Below are 20,511 nucleotides of genomic sequence, written 5' to 3'. Positions count from 1 at the left end.
CTGTTGCAAAAATTTGCTTGCTATATGATTTTGGGAAAATCACTTCACTTATATAAGTCTTTATTTATTTATCTATAGAGTATAGATAGTCATAGTAACCACCTCACAAGGTTGAAGGGAGGATAAAATGAGATAACTGATAGACAGGCAACAATTATCATTAAATTATTAAATTATTATTAAATCCATAACATGAGCTAGACACTGTGCTAAGTAATACGTAAGATACAAAAGGTACATGAGGTACAAAAATAGGCAATACTGCTCTTAATGAATTTATATTCTAATAGGGGGTGGGGACAACATATACGAAGTTGAAATGTGCCAAAGGGAGAAGGTTCTTACTTAGGGACATGATAGCAAAGTCCAGAGAGTCTGGAGAATGCACAGTGGAGAATGCCCATTTCCAAAGTGGAAATCCCTGGAGGGAACTCACCATGGGTGAAGGGAGTTGGTGGAGGAACATTTCATCATGAAAAGACTTCAGGTTTGAGGGTAATTACAGAGAGAAGGAGGCAGCTAGTTAAGTCTTTGAGAAGTCCAGAGGGAGTGGGAAGCACAGCCAAGAGTGGAATGAAGCATAACTGGCTTGGGCTTATTCCCAATGTATAAAACTTTGCAAATCTTCAGTTGTTTTTTTTCAGTCATGTCCAACTCTCCATGATTCTATTTGGAGTTTTCTTGGCAAAGATATCAGAGTAGTTTGCCATTTCCTTCTTCAGTTTGTTTTACAAATGAGGAAACTGAGATAAACAGGGTGAAGTATATTATTTTTTGTAGAAAATGCTTTTCCAGAACTCATACGACTTGACTGCTTCCTAAATTATGGGTGTTTTTTGGACTGCCCAATAATGCATATTTGCTCTCTTAAACTGGCATTTGGAGAACAGCTCCCTAGACTCAAACTACCAAAAATGTACAGCTCCAGGCCTGTGTAAACATATCTGGGAACATGTTCGTCAGCTTGCCATTCCAGTCACTGACAGATAAAATAGAGTGATCCCTTTAAGGTATTTACACATGTATAAACATATCCAGAAATAGACGAATGGGTGGTATGGTAGATGGAAAGCTAGGCTTACAGTCAGGAAGACCCAAATTTAAATTCCCAGGGACCTACTCCCTATAGAATCCTGGACAAATACTTAATCTCTTTGTGCTTCAGTTTTCTTATCAATAAAATGAGGGGATTGGTTTTGATGGTCTCCAAGGTTCTGTCTTGCTAAAAATCCATGATTCTATTACAAAAAAAGTATATTTAAGATAAATACAAGGCAATTTTGGAAGCTGGAAGAAGGTATTAGTATCTGGAGGAATGAAGAAAGGTTTAATGGCATTTGAGTAGAAGGAAACAATTCTAAGAGTCAGTGAAGGTAAGGGAATGCACTCTGGTCAAGGGGCACAACCAATGCAAAGATAAGGAAATTGTATATGAAGAACAGTGAATAGGCTGAATACTTCCCAAATTAATTTTTGATGTCAGGAATATTTTTATTGTTATTTTATTTATTTTATCATTAGAGCTATCCTAACATGGAGAGTGTTGAATTTCTCCTTTACTGGAACCTCAAATGAGGGCTGGATAACCATTTACAATGGGTGAGTAGAAAGAACTGATCAATAAAGTCCTTTCCAGTTCTGAAATTCTGTGGTTATTTGGACTTTTAAAATTGTGTGAAATCTTGTCTTTAATGGCTTTCTTCAGTCTCTTGTGCCAATTCTTTTTTTTTATGCCTGGTTTGTCTTTGCTAGGGTTTGTTTTTCCAAGTTCTGAGCCTATTTAGTCCATTGAGTATACCAGTGGTAACTTTTTGAAATTACTCTAGGACATGGGTGTTTAACCTTTTCACTCTCCTGGATCACATCACCTAACAAGATTTTATCAAGGGAAGCATATAGAATTTAATCTTTATTTAGTCATAAGACTACAATGTAACCCATATTACCAATGAGTATAATATAAAATATACTAATGCTACATGAATAGACTTTGAGGGTCACAGTGGCCCATGGGTGACGGGTTGGACACACCTGCTCTAGAATGAGTGTATGAATCTCCCAAACAAGCAATAAGCAACAAGCACTAATTGATAAGTACTGATTATGTGCTAGTCACCAAGCTTTGATGACTTTGGATACAAAACCAAAGAACTGGACTGTTCTTACTGTTAAGGACCAAACATTCTGAGGGAGGGTGGTGGTCAGAGGAGATAACCACACATATGTAAGTACATTCAGGATACATATAAACTATCACAAAGTTGTTTAAAATATAAGGTAGTTTGTGAGGAAAAGCACCTGTAGTTAGGGGGATCCTGGACTCCTTTAGCAGTCTTGTGAAGCAATCCTTTCTCAGAATAATGTTTTTAAATGAATAAAATACATTGAATAACAAAGAAAACCAATTATGATGAAAAATAGTCCTTGAAATAAAAAAAAGTATATGGACAACATATTAGGAACTCTTGATAGAGGTGCTGCTTTATCTGAGTCTTAAAGGAAAAGAGGGATAGAACAATGCAGAAAGGGGGAGGAATTGCCTTCTAGACATGAGAGATGAACAGTGTCAAGCAGAGAGATGGAAGATGGAGTAATATGTGGAAGGAACAGAGAGGTGGCCATTGGCTAGAACACAGAGTAAAGGAACAGGTAATAATAACCAATGAAACTCAAAAAATAGGTTGGAACCAGGTAGTGAAGGACTTTAAAAGCTAAACAAAGCAATTGATGCTTGATTCTGGAAGTAACGGGGATTCTCTAGAGTTTATTGAATAGGAACTTTATTTGGTCATATATGCAGTTAAGGACAATTCCTTTGTTAACCTAGTGGATAGTCTAGAGAATCAAGAGACTTCAGGCAGAGCAGTCAATCATAAGATAATGTAGGTGAATAGAGATGGTCACCACCCGAAAGTGATGGCTGTAGGAGGAGAAAAATGAAGTTAGATGCAAGAGAAGCTGAGGATATAGTAATACCAAGATTTGGTATCTGAATGGCTTTGTGGGATAAGGGAGAGTTAAGAATTAAGTATAATGCTAGAATTGTGAACCTGGGAGAAGAATGTGATTGCTTCAAATGGAAGAAAGGACATTTTCGAGGAAGAGTGGGTTTTGGGAAGAAAAATATAAAGATTTCTATTTTGGACACTTTGAGTTTGAGATGACTCTTGGACATTTATTTTGAAATTTCTAAAAAACCAATTTGTAAAATAGGACTCTCAGAGGAGAGATTGGGTTGAAGAGCAACCTGAACAGAGATTCAAACCATGGCATCTAATAAGCTCTTAAGAGAGAGTGAGGAGGCTTAAGAGTTCAGGATAGATTTTTAGAGACCACTCACTCTTAGGGAGCATGTGATGATGAGCCAACAAAAGTGAATTAGTAGAGGGGCAACTAGGTGGCGCAATGAATAGAGCACTGGCCCTGGAGTCGGGAGGTCCTGAGTTCAAATTTGACCCCAGACACATTACCTAGCTGTGTGACCTTGGGTAAATTACTTAACCCCATTGCCTTGAAAAAAAAAACTAAAAAAAATTTTTTAAAAAGCGAATTAGGGGCAGCTAGGTGGCGCAGTGGATAAAGCACCGGCCCTGGAGTCAGGAGTACCTGGGTTCAAATCCGGTCTCAGACATTTAATAATTACCTAGCTGTGTGGCCTTGAGCAAGCCACTTAACCCCATTTGCCTTGCAAAAACCTAAAAACAAAAACAAAAACAAAAAAACAGAAGTGAATCAGTAGCTACACTGAAAGGAGAAGACTAACAGAGAGAGAAGTGCCATAAAAAAACCAAAAAGGAGAGATTATTCATGACAGAAGGGTGATCACTAATACCAGTGCAACAAATTTAAGAATAATGATGACTGAGAAAAGAAAAGCCAATTCAGCAATTAAGAGATTACGGATAATTTTGAATTAGTGATGAAATTGGAAACCAAAATGTAAACAGTTGAGGGAATAATTGAGCTGAAAGGAGGAAGAGGCAATTACAATAGATAAGTTTTTAATTGGAGTTTGAGAAAGGGAAAGGAGATATTGACTAATAGCTTAAAGGGATGGCACAACCTAATGAAATTTTATTGAAGGAAGATAGGTGAGACATGGATTCATTTGAAGGCAGTAAGTTATGTTCACACTTCATTTAAAAAAACAATTTAATATTGTGTTTTCTCCGAATTACATGCAAAACTAATCTTTAACATACTTACAATTTTTTTTTAAATTTCAAATTCTCTTTCTTCCTCCTCTCCACCCTCATTGAGAAGGCAAGCTATTTGATATAGGTTATGTTTGTGCAATCATGCAAAACATATTTCTTTCACACTTCATTTCTACCCAGCAGAATTATTTTGCTTGACCACCTACCTTATTTCCTGGGTAAAACTTTGAATGACTTTTGGTAATTTCCAAAAAAAATGAATCTTCTCTTAAAGAATGAATCGCTGACAATGCTGAGTACATGCCAAAGAATGTACTGTAAATTTTAAAAAATTCTATAAAGTATTTTGAGCAATACTAGCATTAAGGGGAAAAGGGTAGAAATCCTAAGGAAAATATTGGGTGGGGGAGTGAGTGAGGTAACTATATTTATTTAGAGATAGACATTCTGATTATATTAGTTTGAAATCATTTTCACTTTTTAGTTGTATCACATATGTTTGTCTTCTCTTCTTTTGATTGTTGTTGAATCATTTCAATTGTGTCTGACTCCATTTGAGGTTTTTTGGCATAGATGCCAGAATGATTTGCTGTTTTCTTCTCCAGCTCATTTTATAGATTAAGAAACTAAGGGTTAAGTTATTTATCAGGGTCACACTGATAGTGTCTGAGGCCAGACTTGAATTCTGGAAGATGAATTTCTTGATTCCAAGCCTAGTGTTCTAACCTATATTCCACCTAGCTGCCCACTGGATACATTGCTATTCATATTTCCTATTTATATTGGGCATTGATTACAACAATCATTACTTTTATTCCGCTTTAATTTTTTTCTTATCTTTTTTGATACTGAAGCTCCTCAAACCTCCTCTTTTCCTTTCTCTGCTGAGGTCCTTTACAGAAAAAAATTGAGGCCATCTACATGAGCTCCCCCTTAGTCCATTCTTTTATCTCAAAATCCCTTGACATGACCTACCATTTTTCCTTCTTTTCCAGTCTCTGATAAAGGTAATCTTTACCATTTCATATGTGTGCTTGAGCTAATTTTCCATTTTCCAACAGAGTGTATCCTTCAGTAGATTGCATCACTTAATTGAAAGTACTCTCTCTAAAAGTTCATTTTTGTTCAGTCATGTCCCACTCTTTTGACAACCTGTGGATCTCTGTCTGTGGGGTTTTCTTGATAAAGATACTGGATGGTTTGCCATTTTTACCTCCAATGGTTAAGTGTCTTCAAAGGTTAAGTGTCTTGCTGAAGGTGGAAATAAGTAGAAAGTTCCTGAGACGATTTGAACTCAGATCTTCTTGATAGTAAACCTTGTACTCTATCTACTGAGTCACCTAACTGCTCTTGCTAAAATTACTGATGACTTAATTGTCAAATCTGATGATCTTTTCTCAGTCCTCATCCTTCTCTCTTTCTCTCTCTCTCTCTCTCTCTCTCTCTCTCTCTCTCTCTCTCTCTCTCTCTGTCGTGTTTGTACCATTGACAACTTTCTCCTAGAAACGCTTTCCTCTGGGTTTCCATGACACTTTTCTCTCTTGGTTCCAAAACAACAACCATAGCATTAGCAGGAATAATAACAACAACTTGGTTCATCCCTTATCTGTCTGACTCTGCTTTCTCCATCTCCTTCGCTGACCCATCATCCATATTTTGCTCCCTTAACTGTCGGTGTTCCTCAAAGTTCCATCCTGGGTCTTCTGCTCTTTTCCCCTCTATACTTTCTCTTTACTATCTCCCAGGAATTTAACTATCACTTCTATGTAGATGGTGCCCACATTATGATATCCAATCCCTTTCTTTTTTTCATCTTCACTCATTTTACCTCTGGACATTTCAAGCTGGATATCACAGAGATATCTAAATCACAAATCTGACACTGAACTTTTACCCAAATCCTCTCCTCTTCCAAATTTCTCCATTTCTGTTGAAGTCCCCACCACCATCCTTCCATCTCCAAGGTTTGCAAACTCAGCACTTTTTTTATCCCCCTCACCCTGCATTTGTAATCAGGTTCTAAATCTCACTATTTTCATATTTTCTTTTTCTTTATTTTGTTCTGTTTTTGTTTTTGCAAAGCAATAGGGTTAAGTCACTTCCCAAGGCCATACAGCCAGGTAATTATTAAATGTCTGAGGCCGAATTTGAACTCACATACTCCTGACTCCAAGGCTGGTGCTGCATCCACTGTGCCACCTAGCAGCCCCCATTTCTATATTTTCAATATTTCTTGTGTCATAACACCTTCAGAACAACTTTCATATGTGTGTGAATGCATAAGAAAAAATTAAATTCGTTAAATATAATCCAATTTTCTATTTATATGGAATGTAAGACTAAGTACCTTAAGCCTTGCAGCAAACTTTTGTTTAATTGACCTCAATTCTGTATAACTGACTTATTGAAGGATAGAAAGGAAAGAATATTTCTTGCCTAATTTTATATTAGTAAAGACAAAGCAATGTAAATACCCTTTCCTTTTGCTCAATTCAGAGAAAGTGGCCTTTGCTCCAAGGGGCCTCTCTCAGAGGTTCTGTCTGAAGAAGATAAATTCCATTGACCCTGTTTCTTCCAAGTAACCCTGTTTTTCCCAGGAATTTGGATTCCTGGGAGCCTCCCACGGCTAATATTGGCCAATGTTCATTTTTTCCCAAGGCAAAATGTCACATGAATGCTTAGATCACTGTGCATGCAAACTTACTGGGGAATATTCCAAAGTCCAGGCTTCTGATTAAAAGTCCCTGCTGGTTTACTCAGATTTGATGCTTCTCTTTCCTTGGCTTCTCTCACACAATCAGTTGCTGTTCTATTGATTCTATCTTTATCATTGGACCCCTCCTGCTTTATCACTCTTATTCAGGGTATCCTAGACTACTGTAATGCCCACTTCACTACTCTTCCTGCCTCAAGTCTTTTTTTCTCTTCAATCCATCCTTTAGAGTGCAGATCTGACTATATTGTTATCCTGCTCAGAAAACTTTAGTGATATCCTATCTCTTATAGGACTCTCTCATCTTTTTGATTGTATACCCCAAAGGTTAAAAAAATTAACTCACTTCCTTAATATATGTATATTTATTAATCAGTTTCTTTATTTATAAATTGTACAATGTATTAGTATAATAGTATATTTATAGATTATAAAATACTTGCAAAATTGAAATAAAAATGTGATAAAGATGAAATATTAAAATTTTAAAAAATTTTCTGTAATGATTCCAAAACCCTTATTGCTTTTATTAAAATATTATCAATAATATTTTGGGTGAGAGCAATGTGATTAAATAAATATGCCCTTTTGGGGAAAATATTGATTTAAATTTTTGTGATTCAACAACACATTGCCATTTGCTGACCCCAACTTTGGAGACCACTGCTCTATAGGATGAAATGTAAAGTTCTTCAATGAGCATTGAAGGCTTCCACAATCTGTCTCTGGAACCCACCTTTCCAACTTTATCTCAGTCTTATTTCCGTTCACATACTTTGTGTTTCAGAGAAATTGCATATACTTTGATCTCTTTGTTTCTCAGTGTTTGCCAAAGTCTAGAATGGACTTCTTTCTCATCTTGACCATTTTCATCAAATCCCAATACAGGAATTGCTTCTTCCCTTGGAGTCTTCCTTGAATCTCCCAGAGGAAAGTGATCATGCCCTCCTCAAATCTTCTAGAGCATTTTAATCTCTCTTTTTCATCATCACATTTCCTCTTCTACCACACTTATCTACCATGGATCATATTTATCTTCTTAGATTATAATTTTCTTGACAATATGAACTTATCTATTCTTAATTTTGATTTAACTGTTTAATATATGATTATTGAATTTTAATTTGGAATTTACACTTGCTTTATTTTTCTTTGTTCTCTTTGCCCCCTTTTCTATTACTCCCACACCAAAATAAATTGCTTTCTTTTGGATCAAGATTCCCTCTGCTTCATCAAAAGGTAGCCTGAGTTTCTCTAGGGGTCATTTGTACCACTTTATGTTTTGAAGATATTTGGGTTCTTTGAAAGGGAACTACACTACTTAAATGATACAGGGATGATATAAAGATATCTAGATATTTAGATGCAAGTTTATTGAGTAAGCTTAGTTTTCAAAATCTTTCTAGCCCAGTGACCTTGGAGAAGTCCCTTTATTTCTTTTGTTCTGTTCATTGTTGTTTGTTCTTCGTTCTTGAAGAGGACCATGCCATCAGAGTTGTGATGCCGTGACAAGCAAGTGAAGTGGATTTAAGCGAGGTAGAGCTATGCAAAGTCACCAGCCTCACTTTCTCCTCTGGAACCATCTGGGTCCAGTGGCCAGATGTGTTTCTGGATGAGTGAAGATGGCCTTAGGCCTTTTTAAACTAAGGTCTTTAAGGTCTCAGATTGACCAAGGCAACACACATTCAGTGATTAGGGTGGGTAAGAAAAAAATGAAGCAAAGAATGGCCCGTTTTTACATGGGTTGTTGTTTGTCATTAATCTGTAAAAAAGGGGACTGGGGAGTGGCTTCCATTCATTTAATGCTTAGCAGTTTACAAAGCACTTTTTTTCCACAATAATTCTATGAAGTAGAGGTTTTGTTTATTTACTTTATTCCTCTCCTCTTAGGGTTTTCTTGGTAAAGGTACTGGAATGGCTTGCCAGTTCTTTCACTAGCTCATTTTACAGATGAGGGAACTGAGGGCAAACTGGATTAAGTGACTTGACTAACCCTGGGTAAGAGTCTGAGGCTGAATTTGAACCCAGGAAGATGAATTTACCTGACTCCAGGTCTAGTACTCTATCCACTGCTCCACCTGGCTACTGGGAGGTAGAGCATACATGTGCTTTAAAACTAATTTTTTCAGAGAGATTATTTTTTTCAGTGTGTTCTTGTGATTTCATCAGTTAAAAGAATTTTTCTGAAACTAATCAAAAACTCAAGGTATTGAGAAATTAAATAACCCGTGTACAACCTCAAAGCAAGTATGAATTAGAGATAAGGCTTGGGTATGGGGGAGGGTCCTGATCTCAGGGGGGACCCTTTATCCACTATATACCATATTGCCTCTCAGGAGTGACACTATCAGCTGTAGAACTAGAGGATTATTATGACCCTTTTCCAGGGGTATGCTCAAGTCAACTCCTAATTGTTCAGGACAACTGATTATTAATTTTCAGTGTGAGGAATCACATCGCAGAAATCAGTAAACTATATAAATCAATGCTTAATTTACTGTTTTGTTTTGTGAAAGACTTAGTAACATTGACCAGTACATGATCTAAAGAACTCATAATGAAAAATGCTATCTATCTCCAGACAGAACAGATGGACTCATATTGCAGAAGGATATTTTTTTGTTCTTTTTTTTCTCCTACTCTCCCCCCAACTGACTAATGAAGAAATCATTTGTATGACTTCATATGTATATGTGTATCGTATTTCTTGCCTTTTCGACGAATGGGGAAGGGAGAAAATTTGGAATTGAAAGCAAATTTTAAAAACCATTTAAAAGAAGTTTTTGTTGATTGTCTAGATTTAAGAAAGGAATGAAGAAACTGTTAATACTTCAGATAAAACTTGAAAGAATATAGAGAACCACCTGTTAAATTTTTATCAGTTCCTGTTTTCCAGACTTAAAATTCTATAATTTGACAGGTATAAGATATTGAATTAAATCATAACCCCCAAACTTTGGGACTTTCATTAGATTTTAAACAAAGGCATGAAGCCCCTGGGCGCGGCGGGGGGGGGGATTTGGGAGGCACTCTAACAGGACCCAAGGTGTGAGCCCAGGGAAGGAATAATATCCTGGGTTTGATAATCTCTTCTATAGAACACAGGAGAACAATATCACATCTTTTGATTGAATTGACATCCTGCCAACATAAATAACTGCAGTGTTTGTCAGAGAGCCAGACCTTAGAGGCAATGACAATGCAGAAAATGTTTGGTGTGGCTTTTAAACAATTTTGAAGAGACCGATTTTATTCTGTCCAGTCCTTTCTTATGTCCTTCAGACAGACATACTTTTCATTCCATTCTTCCAGGCAAAGGCTCTGCTGAATTTAAGTTGTCTCTCTCCATTTGAAAGGCAGAATTTACTATTTAGAGAGGGCTCCTTCCAGGCATACTGAGCCAGGAGCAGGGGCCACATTCCTCCTCTTGCTCTGAAATCCTAGTCAGTCACTTTGGAATTGGTTTTTCTCCCACTACTCAGAGATTAGGAGGAGGAAGCCACATTTCAGTTGGGATGGTCTTGAGTGGTGGGTGTTAGGGGAAGAATGGCATATTCTGGTATAACAGGACAAAAGGTAGCAACTTCTGGAAAAATTAACCAGCTTTAAGGATTCTAAGGTTAATTTTTCCACAGAACTACTTTCCTGTGAGCCTAATGGGCAGCAATGACATGATTAGCTGATCTTTTCCTTTCATTTTTCTTCCCCTCCCCCATCTCCCCCTTATGTCCTTCTAATTCCAAAGGCCAGAGCTCTCTCACCCACCATCTAGTTGCCCCTGGTCTGAGACAAAAGAGAGTTGCCTGAAATCCTGTGGGTGTCAGAGAACCATAGGGATAGCCCTGGTGGGTGTGGAAATTCTCCCAGGATATTCCTGACCTATGGGAGAGGGAGAAGACCTGGATTTGGGCTTATGGAGAGCTTCTTTTGTAGGGATTAAATCATCAAATTAAATTATCCCTCACGTAGCAATTTATGGTTTTGAGAGCTGCAATGGTGACTTGTGTTGGTCTTGTTCTGGTGGATTCTTCATGGTTCCCTTTGGGCTCTCTCCACAGATCCTGGAGGGGTTTGCCATTTCCTTCTCGGGCTCATTTTACAAATGAGGAAACTGAGACAAATAGAGTTCAGTGGTTTGTCCCTGATCACTAACCAGAAGAAGAGTTTTCTGGACTCCAGGGTCAGACCTCTATCCCCTCTCCTCCTCCTCCTTGCTGCTTTGAAGAAGACCCTGCCTGCTGTATGTCCCCATGGATAAGACACACCTTAATTTTGGGGCTCCAAATTTGAAAAAAAAATGCATCACATAAAGTTATCGAACTCAAGTTTTATTCATCATGAGATTCAAGGACCTTCTGTTCATGGCTTTCAGGCATCTTTTGGGTAAGTCTGATGTGTGGATGCAGGCTTGGTCCACTCCAGTTCATGAACTAATTGTGTCCTCCTTTGAAATAAGTCACTTCTTTCTCATCAGCAATTCTGGCCTTCTGCTGAACCATCCTTATGACACTGGAATTCTACTTGCCCTTTGCTTTTCCATATCTTCAGTTCCCTCTCTAACTAAGGCCATTTGGCTGACTTGCCTCTCATGGCCTTCTTCTGCCAGTCTGGGATTGTTTTCTCAGTTGGAGGAGTACCAGAGTGATGTTCAGCAGCACGATTTTCATTCACTTTTGCAAAACGGATCACTTTGAACTTGCATTCAGCACCGTATGAAAATCTTTTCTGAGCCATTTCTGGGCAGAACCTGGCAAAATGTAACCTAATATGTGGGTAACAAATGTGAAACAATGAGCACAAAGACAACAAGCTTGAAAAATCGGGGTACAGCTTGTACATAGGAAATACAGTATAAATCATCAACAGAGTCAGGGACTTTTCCAGCTCTTCACACAACCAGTACATGTCAGAGGCAAGACCTGGATCTGGTGATCCTTGATTCTGAGATTTGGCTCACTAGCTATTATGCTTGTTTTGTAAAATGTGCTTAATAAACATTTATTGATTGACAGTTCACAGAGGGATGAAGTATTGAACTCTAAGATCCCTCCCAGCTCTAACACAATTCCAACTATAGTTTGACTAATTAATTATTTAGCAAACATTTATTAGTCAATGAAGATACAGGGACAAATAGATTCAGATACCCAGGAAGATGGAGGTTTTATATGTGTCAGAAAACGTTTTCCATCAGTGCATAATGATGATGATCATAACTACCATTTATCTAATATTTTGTGCTTTACATGTTACTCATTTGATCCTAACTACAATTCTATGAAATAGGTGTTATTATCAAGCTTACTTTCTAGATAAGGAAAATTGGAGAATGAAAGGACAGAATCAGTCAACCTGTATGTTTTTTTATAGAAGTCTCTTGTTTTTCTTTGGGACTACAATTTTACTTCTTGTCTAAATTTTTGCTTGTGGTTTATTCCAATCCTTTTGTCCTCTTGTCATTATTCAATTGTATCCAACTTTTCATGAACTCTTGTGGGGTTTTCTTGGCAAAGCTACTGAAATGGTTTGCCATTTCCTTCTCCATCTTATTTTACAAGATCAGGAAACTGAGACAAACAGGGTAAAGTGACTTACTCTGGATCACAAAGCTAGTAAATGTTTAAGGTCAGATTTGAGTTTGTGAAGAAAAATCTTCCTAACTGCCGAGCTGCAATTTATCTGCTTTATCACTAGCTGTACCCTTTGTCCTCAGTAACTTCTGTTTTAGAGTCTTCAATGATTTTCTCTCAGAATTAAACTAAAAGCATCCCATTTCTGTGGCTCATATCCTTTATCAAGTGTTTCTCCTCTGTGTCCCTTCCTTCTTTGCTGCAGCTAAGGACCACTTTCTGCCTCTGCTTCTTCTTGTTTCACTTTCTCATAAATTTCTGAATTCTAACCAAATAGCTTTTTTCCACTGAACTGCACTTAGAAAGACTTCCCTCTCCTCTTTCAAATCTCTCCTGAAAACTCTCCTGTTTAAAATAGTATTGTCCTGACTGCCCATTTAAAAACTTTCACTAAATTAAAAGGAATTTTCCCTTTTGGATCGACTGTGGTCAAAACCATTTTTTTCCCCTTCAATATCAGGTCTCTGAGAAAACCAAGGCTGCTTTGCTGCAATGGCAGCAAATCACAGGATGATATTTCCTGACCCATGGAGACAGCACTGGTATCAACACTTAATAAATGATAAAATTAAAATTATGACCTGGGGGAATTTTTGAGATATATAATTATTGTGTTTTGTACTGATTCCCCCCCCCCCCCCCCCCCCCCCCCCGGAGAGTTTGAGATCTTCATTTAGAGGTAGAAAGGAGGCAATTAATAGAGAGCAAAGCCTGGTATCTGGTAGTTCCAGGTTTAAATCCGGCTCTGTCCTTAGTGATATGATCCTGGGCAAGTCCTTAGTCTCATTTTCATCTATAAAATGAGAATGATAATGCCGACACACCTATCTCACATGGTTATTTTGAGTCAGAAAAGAGATATAGGATGAAAAAAAAGAGGTAATAAAAATAAATCCTCTTTAATAAAAAAGGAAATCTTTTGAATTTACATAGTTTTGAGATATAAATAATTGTAAAGTTGTTGAGGTATACAACATATGTTCTATAAAGAATTCAAATTCATACTCTAAGCTAAGCAAAAGGCATTTATGTGGGGGGGAGGATGTTCATGCTCCTCATTGGCCAGTCTCTTGAAAGGGAGGCAACTCAACTGAGGAAGGGGCTGCATCTCAAAGGTATCCAGTTTAGTCTAGGAGTTTATTGTCCTGACAAGGGGCTATAACTTAAGAGGCCTCCAGTTTTGACAAGGGGCTTATTTGGTGCCTGCTGCAGGAATTTATTGTCATGTTAATTGAGGCTTAATTGGTGCCTTAGGCAGGGAGTTCACAGACTAGCTTCATTGTAGCCCCCTATACTGGGTCCCTGCAAAGTCTTTTACTGGTTAAGTCAACACATCATATTTGGAAGTAGAAAAGTCAGGGTAAGAGAGAATTGAAAAACAAGGGAGTATACATAGGTCCTTAAAAATTATTTATTTTATTTACCAATTTTCTTTTCCTCACTCAATCCCAATCTTGAATCTTTCTCCCTTTTGAGTTTCTTCCAGTTGATGTCCTCTTCAGTGATGGAGATATTTTCCACACCTCTAAAGATTAACCCATAATGCAATCAAAGTTGAATAAACTCTTTTAAGAGATTTAGATAAGGTGATTTTTAAATCTGAAAATTTAATCTGGCTTCACAATTTCTAAAAAAAAAAATTCAACCCTCATTTTTTTTTCTTTTGAAAAGGTCTTTTGCTCAGGGTCATATAATAATTGTCTGAATTCAAATTTGAACTCAGAGCTTCTTGACTCCAGAGCCACAACCACCTTCCCTCAAGTTTCCATGGTATTTTAAAACTAAAGCATAAAATGTAACCCTGGGCCCGAAAACTTTGACTTTAGATTTCCTAAAAATTGACTGTTTGGAATGTGCTTTCCAAATTACAGTCCAAGCCTCTACCAATATAATGACACTTTCTCCTCTCAGATCATTTGAAAGCCACAAATGAAACAGCAAACACACTTAACACGACATCAAAGCAAAACAAATAACAGAAGTAGGAGTAGAATTATTCGATCAACTGGGAGGTGCAACCTCTCTCTTTCTTCCTTTACAGATTCCAGGAGGACACTCCAAACACCCCATTTAAGCCCTTTGTACAACGGGGAAGCAGGCCAGAATTGTTTCTAACTTCTTGGTCCTGCAATAATTAAACTGAAGAGGACCGTGTCTTCTGTTTCCTGGCTCTCTGCGGATCCTCTCAAGACAGATGGAGGACAGTTTCTTGAAACAGGTGGGTTTGAATTCTGCTTCAGACACTTACTAGTGTGTATGTATATTCATTCACACTTCTACCTGAGGATCGGACGGTGCTCGGCAGTACCTGGACACTGACATCCACCTATCTGGCTACTTGGGAGGTACAGGAAAAGAAATGAGTAATTTATGAAGACATCATGCCTCAGGGCACATAATTATCTGTCTACTTTTTTTTTTTTTGACCACAATGAACAGGCTGGTTTGTTAGTATTCCTTTCTCATCCTTACTGCCTAGGCTTTGGGAAAATATAATCAATGCTAGTGGAATGTTGGGGTATGGTTGGGACAGAAGATTTTTCTTGAGGGTAGAGCCTTCTAGACCATTCCATGAGCCTAATCCCTTTCCCTTGTACCACATCAATCTGTGGGGAGTGGAAGAGGATTAAGTTCCTAGTTGGGCACGATTCCCACTAAAGCCCAAACTGATTCCAAGTTCAACTCCTCCCCCCACCCCTTCCCCTACCAGGCTCTAGTTGAAGGTACCCTGACTTCTGGGAACTTCCATGCCATCCTTACTGGCTGTTAAATCATCCTGCCTATGATCCTGGCTCCAAGATTACCATGACTGGAACACAAGTACCCTTAGGGATTACCTCAGGCATCTAAAATTGAGGATGAAACTACAGACCAGAAACAAATATCTCTAGACTCATTTCTCAGAGCCAGGGTAAAAGAAAGGATGTTGAGGAAGGGCAAGTTCCTTCTCCCTCTCAAGGGTTCAGTTCCTGGTATTCCCCCTCGGTGGAGTAGCTGGGAACATAGTCAAAAAGATGATGGAAAGAGAGCAAACATCTCCATCCAATTTTTTTTTGAGGCAGTTAGGGTCAAGTGACTTGTCCAGGGTCACACAGATTTTGGACTGAGGTCCTCCTGACTCCAGGACTTGTGCTACATCTACTACACCACCTAGTTGCCCTGCATTTTACTTTTAAAGATGAGGTGATCAAGGCGGCTACCCAACTCAAGTGGCAGGGAGGCACTGAATTCTACCTTTGGCAAGCTAGTTCCATTATGTACCCTGTCAACAGCAAGCTATTTTTGTGTTGTTAGTCAACCTTATTGTTTTTGAATGATTCCCGTATACTATTAATATGCATAGGCAGCTAGGTGGTATTAGTAGATCCGATGCTGGACCTGGAGTCAGGAAGGCTCATCTTCCTCAGACACTTACCAACTGTTTGCCTCAGTTCCTCATTTGTAAAATGAGCTGGATTTTTATCTTTACTAAGAAAATCCCCAAATTGGGTCACCGAGTCAGACATGACTGAAACAACTGAACAACCACAACATGGATATGTATAAACTTTCAAAATGTGCATGTGTTATGTTTTGTATGTAGTCAGACATTTTGTACTGCATGGACTGTTAAAGTCATTTGTTTTATTTCAGTATTTCAGTTTTATTTTGATTTTGATGGTACCATAAGTTGGTTACTTGGCATGCCAGCAAAATCACCCTTGTTATTTTAAAGTTTATGTTTATTGTATAGTTACAGGTTCTAGACTTGTCTGAGATGATCTTTATAATGAACTGCAAAGAATTTCAGCCCAGGAACAATCTGGGAGGAAAGTAACTTAGTTCCAAATTCCATTGTGTAAGAGTCTCTCAACACTGGTGGAGATGCATACTCTGCCCTGGGTGACTGGCATGGTAGAGTTATCAAGAGCAATAGAACTTTAGTTGTCTTTAGATCTTCAAGTTCTGAGTTGCTTTGGGTGCTTCTGGCTTCCAACTATGAGAGGGAAAAGGAAGAGACCAATCCTACTTCAGTCTACTGAAGGAAAAGACCCTGGGAAGGAATGAGAGGAACTGACTGTCTCCATCACATCCCTATTCCCGGATTGCTACTTTAGAGACTTTGGGGGACTGCCCATTGAGTAAGATCTAAGATGCTCTTTCTTGGTTGAGCTGAGTTATCTCATTCCCAGAGGGAATCACTCAGCATTATCTGGTAAAAATTCATATACATATATATATATATATATATATATATATATATATATATATATGATTTCTATTTTGCTATTGATTTGGATAAGAGTTTTGTATGTTTATTGTGGAACGGTGTTTGGTGGGAAAGGAATCAGACCTTTGTTGTAAGACTCAGGGTCCTCCTTCCATTACAATAATGAACAAAAACCAAAAGCTAGAAATCTGATAGATCCTCTAGACTAGCATTATTTAAGACAGCATATAGATATAGTTCTAGCCTCATATATGCTTTCTTTGAAGAGAGTAGAGTGTCCTCAGGTCCTAACCTCTTATTTCTCCTCCTGGCAGGAAATGAAGTTTCCTTTGGAGAAGAGTCAGGGAAGGAGAACCTGGATATATCTGCCTTGCTTCCCTCTGAGTAATACACCTGGGAAAAGGCTTGTTACACTAATTTTTCTATTCCTATAAAGCATCCTTTTGATAATTTGAAAGGAACTGTAGTATTTATAAATTACTATAGAAAACATCAGACTGCAAGAAATATTAGTTACTAGAAATATTATTTCATGGAATTTTGGATATGAGGTATATTACAACCCTAATGATAAGTTTTTACAAAAAAACCATCATGAAAATAATTGCAGCTTATAATAGTAATGATAATAACTAACATTTAAATAGTTCCTTAAAGTTAGCAAAATACTGTGCATTTGTTATTTCATTTAGTCACTGAAAAAAAAATTGTGAGAGCTTCTCTTTGAAGATGATGGGGTGGAGCAAAGATGGTAAAGAAAAGACAGGAAGTTGCCTGAACTCTCCCCAGTTAATGTAAAATCAAGCTTCTAAATGCATTCTGGAGTGACAGAACGTACAGAAATATGTGAAACAATTTTCCAGCTGAAGATAACTTAGACTTCAGGAAAAAGTCTGTTTCAGTTGGGTAAAAGGGGAGTGAATACCAGTACAATGTCCAGGCATGCTAACATGAAGCTCTTAACCAAAGCAGAAATCAGCAACTGAGGACCTTTGGTTCAACAGGTCAGTGGCATGGTAGTCTAGCTGTAAGGCCTCCAGCCTCAGCACAGAAGGCAAAATGTCAGCCCTGGAACCCCTTGGCAAAGCAGGTACAACTAGGCTGGGCCACCCCAACCTAGTGGAGCATCTGAGATCCTGGTGCAGAAAGTCAGTGACCAAATCTCTGGTTCCCCACAAGAATCTTGGGACAGTGCTCCTTGTGCTCCAGGAGAAGAATTCAACTTCAAAAAGTCATGAAATCAATTAAAAAATGAGCAAAAACCAGAAAAGAGCCCTGACCATAAAAAAGCTACTCTGGCAACAGGGAAGATAAAAGTGCAAATGCAGAAGAGGGCAACGACAAAATACCTATAGCTAAAATCTCAAAGGAGAATATGAACTGGTCCCAAAAAGTCTTCTTGGAAGAAGTCAAAAAGGATTTTAAAAATTAAATGAGAGAGGTGGAAGAAAATTGGAAAAAGAATTGAGAGCTATGCAAGACAGACTCAGCAGTTTGGATAAGAACAAAAATTAACTGAATAAAACAATTTATTAAAAATTACAATTGGGCAAATGGAAAAAAAAAATTAACCAAAGAAAACGACCTCTTAAAAAGTAGAATTGGCCAGTTGGAGAAGGAGGCACAAAAACTAACTGAAGGAAACAATTCCTTAAAAATAGAATTGAGTGGGGTGGCTAGGTGGAGCAATGGATAGAGCACCGGTCCTGGAGTCAGGAGTACCTGAGTTCAAATCACACCTCAGACACTTAATAACTACCTAGCTGTGTGGCCTTGGGAAAGCCACTTAACCCCATTGCCTTGCAAAAACTAACAAAAAAAATAGAATTGAGCAAGTGGAACCTAATGACTCTGGATATCAAGAGGTAGTCAGATAAAATCAAAAGAATAAAAAAATATGGTATGCAACCAAAGTAGTACTTCAGGGAAATTTTATATCTCTAAATGTTTACATGAATAAAACAGAGAAACAACAGATCAATGAATTAATAATGCAACCAAAAGAAGGTAGAAAAGAACAAATTAAAAATCTTAAATTAAATAACAAATTATCATTCTGAAAATTAAAAGAGAAATTAACAAAATTGAAAGTAAGAAAATTGTCAAACTAATAAATAAAACTAAAAGTTGATTTCATGGAAAAATCAGTAATATAAATAAACCTTGGGTTAATTTGATTTTAAAAAAGAAAGAAGAAAACCAAATCATCAGCATCAGAAATGAAAAGGATGAGCTCATCACTGATGAAGAGGAATTAAAGTACTAATTCAGAGTTATTTTGCCCAACTGTATGCCAATGAATCTGAAAAAATTCTAAGTAAAATGGATGAAAATTTGCAAAAAAATATAAATTGCCCAGATTAACTGAAGAAGAAATAATATAATTAAAGAATTTCATTTCAGAAAAAGAAATTGAACTGACCATCACTCCCTAAGAAAAAGTCTCCAGGGTCAGATGAATTTATAAGTAGATTCTACTAAACATTTAAATAACAATTAGTTCCTATACCATATAAACTATGTGAAAAAATAAGCAAAAGAAAAATTCTGAGCAAATTTCTTTTATGACACAAATATGGTGCTCATACCTAAATCAGGAAGAGCCTAAGTAGAAAAATAAAATTATAGACCAATTACTTTAGTGAATATTGTTGTAAAAATTTTATATAATTTATCATGAGAATAATATATTATAACCAGGTGATATTTACACCAGGAATGAAGGACTGATTGAATATTAGGAAAACTATCAGCATAATTGATTATATCAATAACAGAATAAACAGAAATATGCTTCTCTCAATAGATGCTGAAAAAGCTTTTGATAAAGTACAGCACCAAATTCCTCTTAAAAACATTAGAGAGCAATGGAATAGAGTTTTCCTTAAAATGATAAGTAGTATCTATCTAAAACAAAAAGCTAGCATTATATGTAATGGGGATAAGCTAGAAGGCTTCCTAGTAAGATTAAGGGTTAAACAAGGATGCCCATTATTATCATCATTGTTTTTCAATATTGTCCTAGAATTACTAGCTTTAGCAATAAGAGAAGAAAAAGAAATTGAAGGAATTTCAGGCAATGAAAAAACAAAACTATCATTCTTTGCAAATGATGTGATGGCATATTAAAGAGAATCTTAGAGAATCAACTAAAAAACTACTTGAAATAATTGACAATGTTAGCAAAGTTGCAGGATTTAAAATAAATCCATATAAATCACGAGCATTTCTGTATATTACCAAAGAAGCCCAACAGCAAGAGATAGAGAAATTCCATTTAAAGTAACTATAGACAGTATAAAATTCTTGGGAGTCTACTTGCCAAGATAAACCTGGGAACTATAAGAGAAGAATTACAAAACATTTTTCACACAAATAAAGTCAAATCTAAACAAATGCAAATATATCAATTACTCATGGGAAGGCTAAGCTAATATAATAAAAATGACAATTCTGCCTAAATTAGTTTACTTACTCAGTGTCATATCAAACTACCAAAAATATTTTTAGAGCTAGAAAAATATCAACAAAATTAATCTGGAAGAATAGGAGATTGGATATCAAGGGAATTAATAGGGAAAAAAAGATGTAAAGGAAGGTGGACTAATTTTACCAGATATAAAACTATATTATAAAACGACAATTATCAAAACTATTTGGTACTGGTTAAGAAACAGAGTAGATAAGTGGAATAGGTTAGGTACACAAGATACAGTAGCAAATAACTATCAAAATCTACTGTTTGATAATTTCAAAGATTCTAGCTTCTGGGATAAGAACTGCTGGCAAAATTGGAAAATA

At 37.0% G+C, this 20,511-nt stretch overlaps 1 long non-coding RNA gene across 1 annotated transcript; it reads left to right on the top strand.

Annotated features, from left to right (window-relative positions):
- The first annotated feature begins 1,525 nt into the window (after nucleotides 1-1,525).
- Nucleotides 1,526-18,814, top strand: LOC141498166 (uncharacterized). The gene is made up of 4 exons (XR_012471573.1): nucleotides 1,526-1,599; nucleotides 10,929-11,253; nucleotides 14,542-14,718; nucleotides 17,025-18,814. It is a non-coding gene; the product is annotated as an uncharacterized LOC141498166 (long non-coding RNA).
- The last annotated feature ends 1,697 nt before the right edge of the window (nucleotides 18,815-20,511 follow it).

Source organism: Macrotis lagotis, chromosome X (assembly GCF_037893015.1).
Source record: "Macrotis lagotis isolate mMagLag1 chromosome X, bilby.v1.9.chrom.fasta, whole genome shotgun sequence".
NCBI classification, from domain to species: Eukaryota; Metazoa; Chordata; class Mammalia; order Peramelemorphia; family Peramelidae; genus Macrotis; species Macrotis lagotis.
The sequence above is the reverse complement of the archived record's forward strand: the minus strand, read 5'-3'. Positions and strand labels throughout refer to the sequence as shown.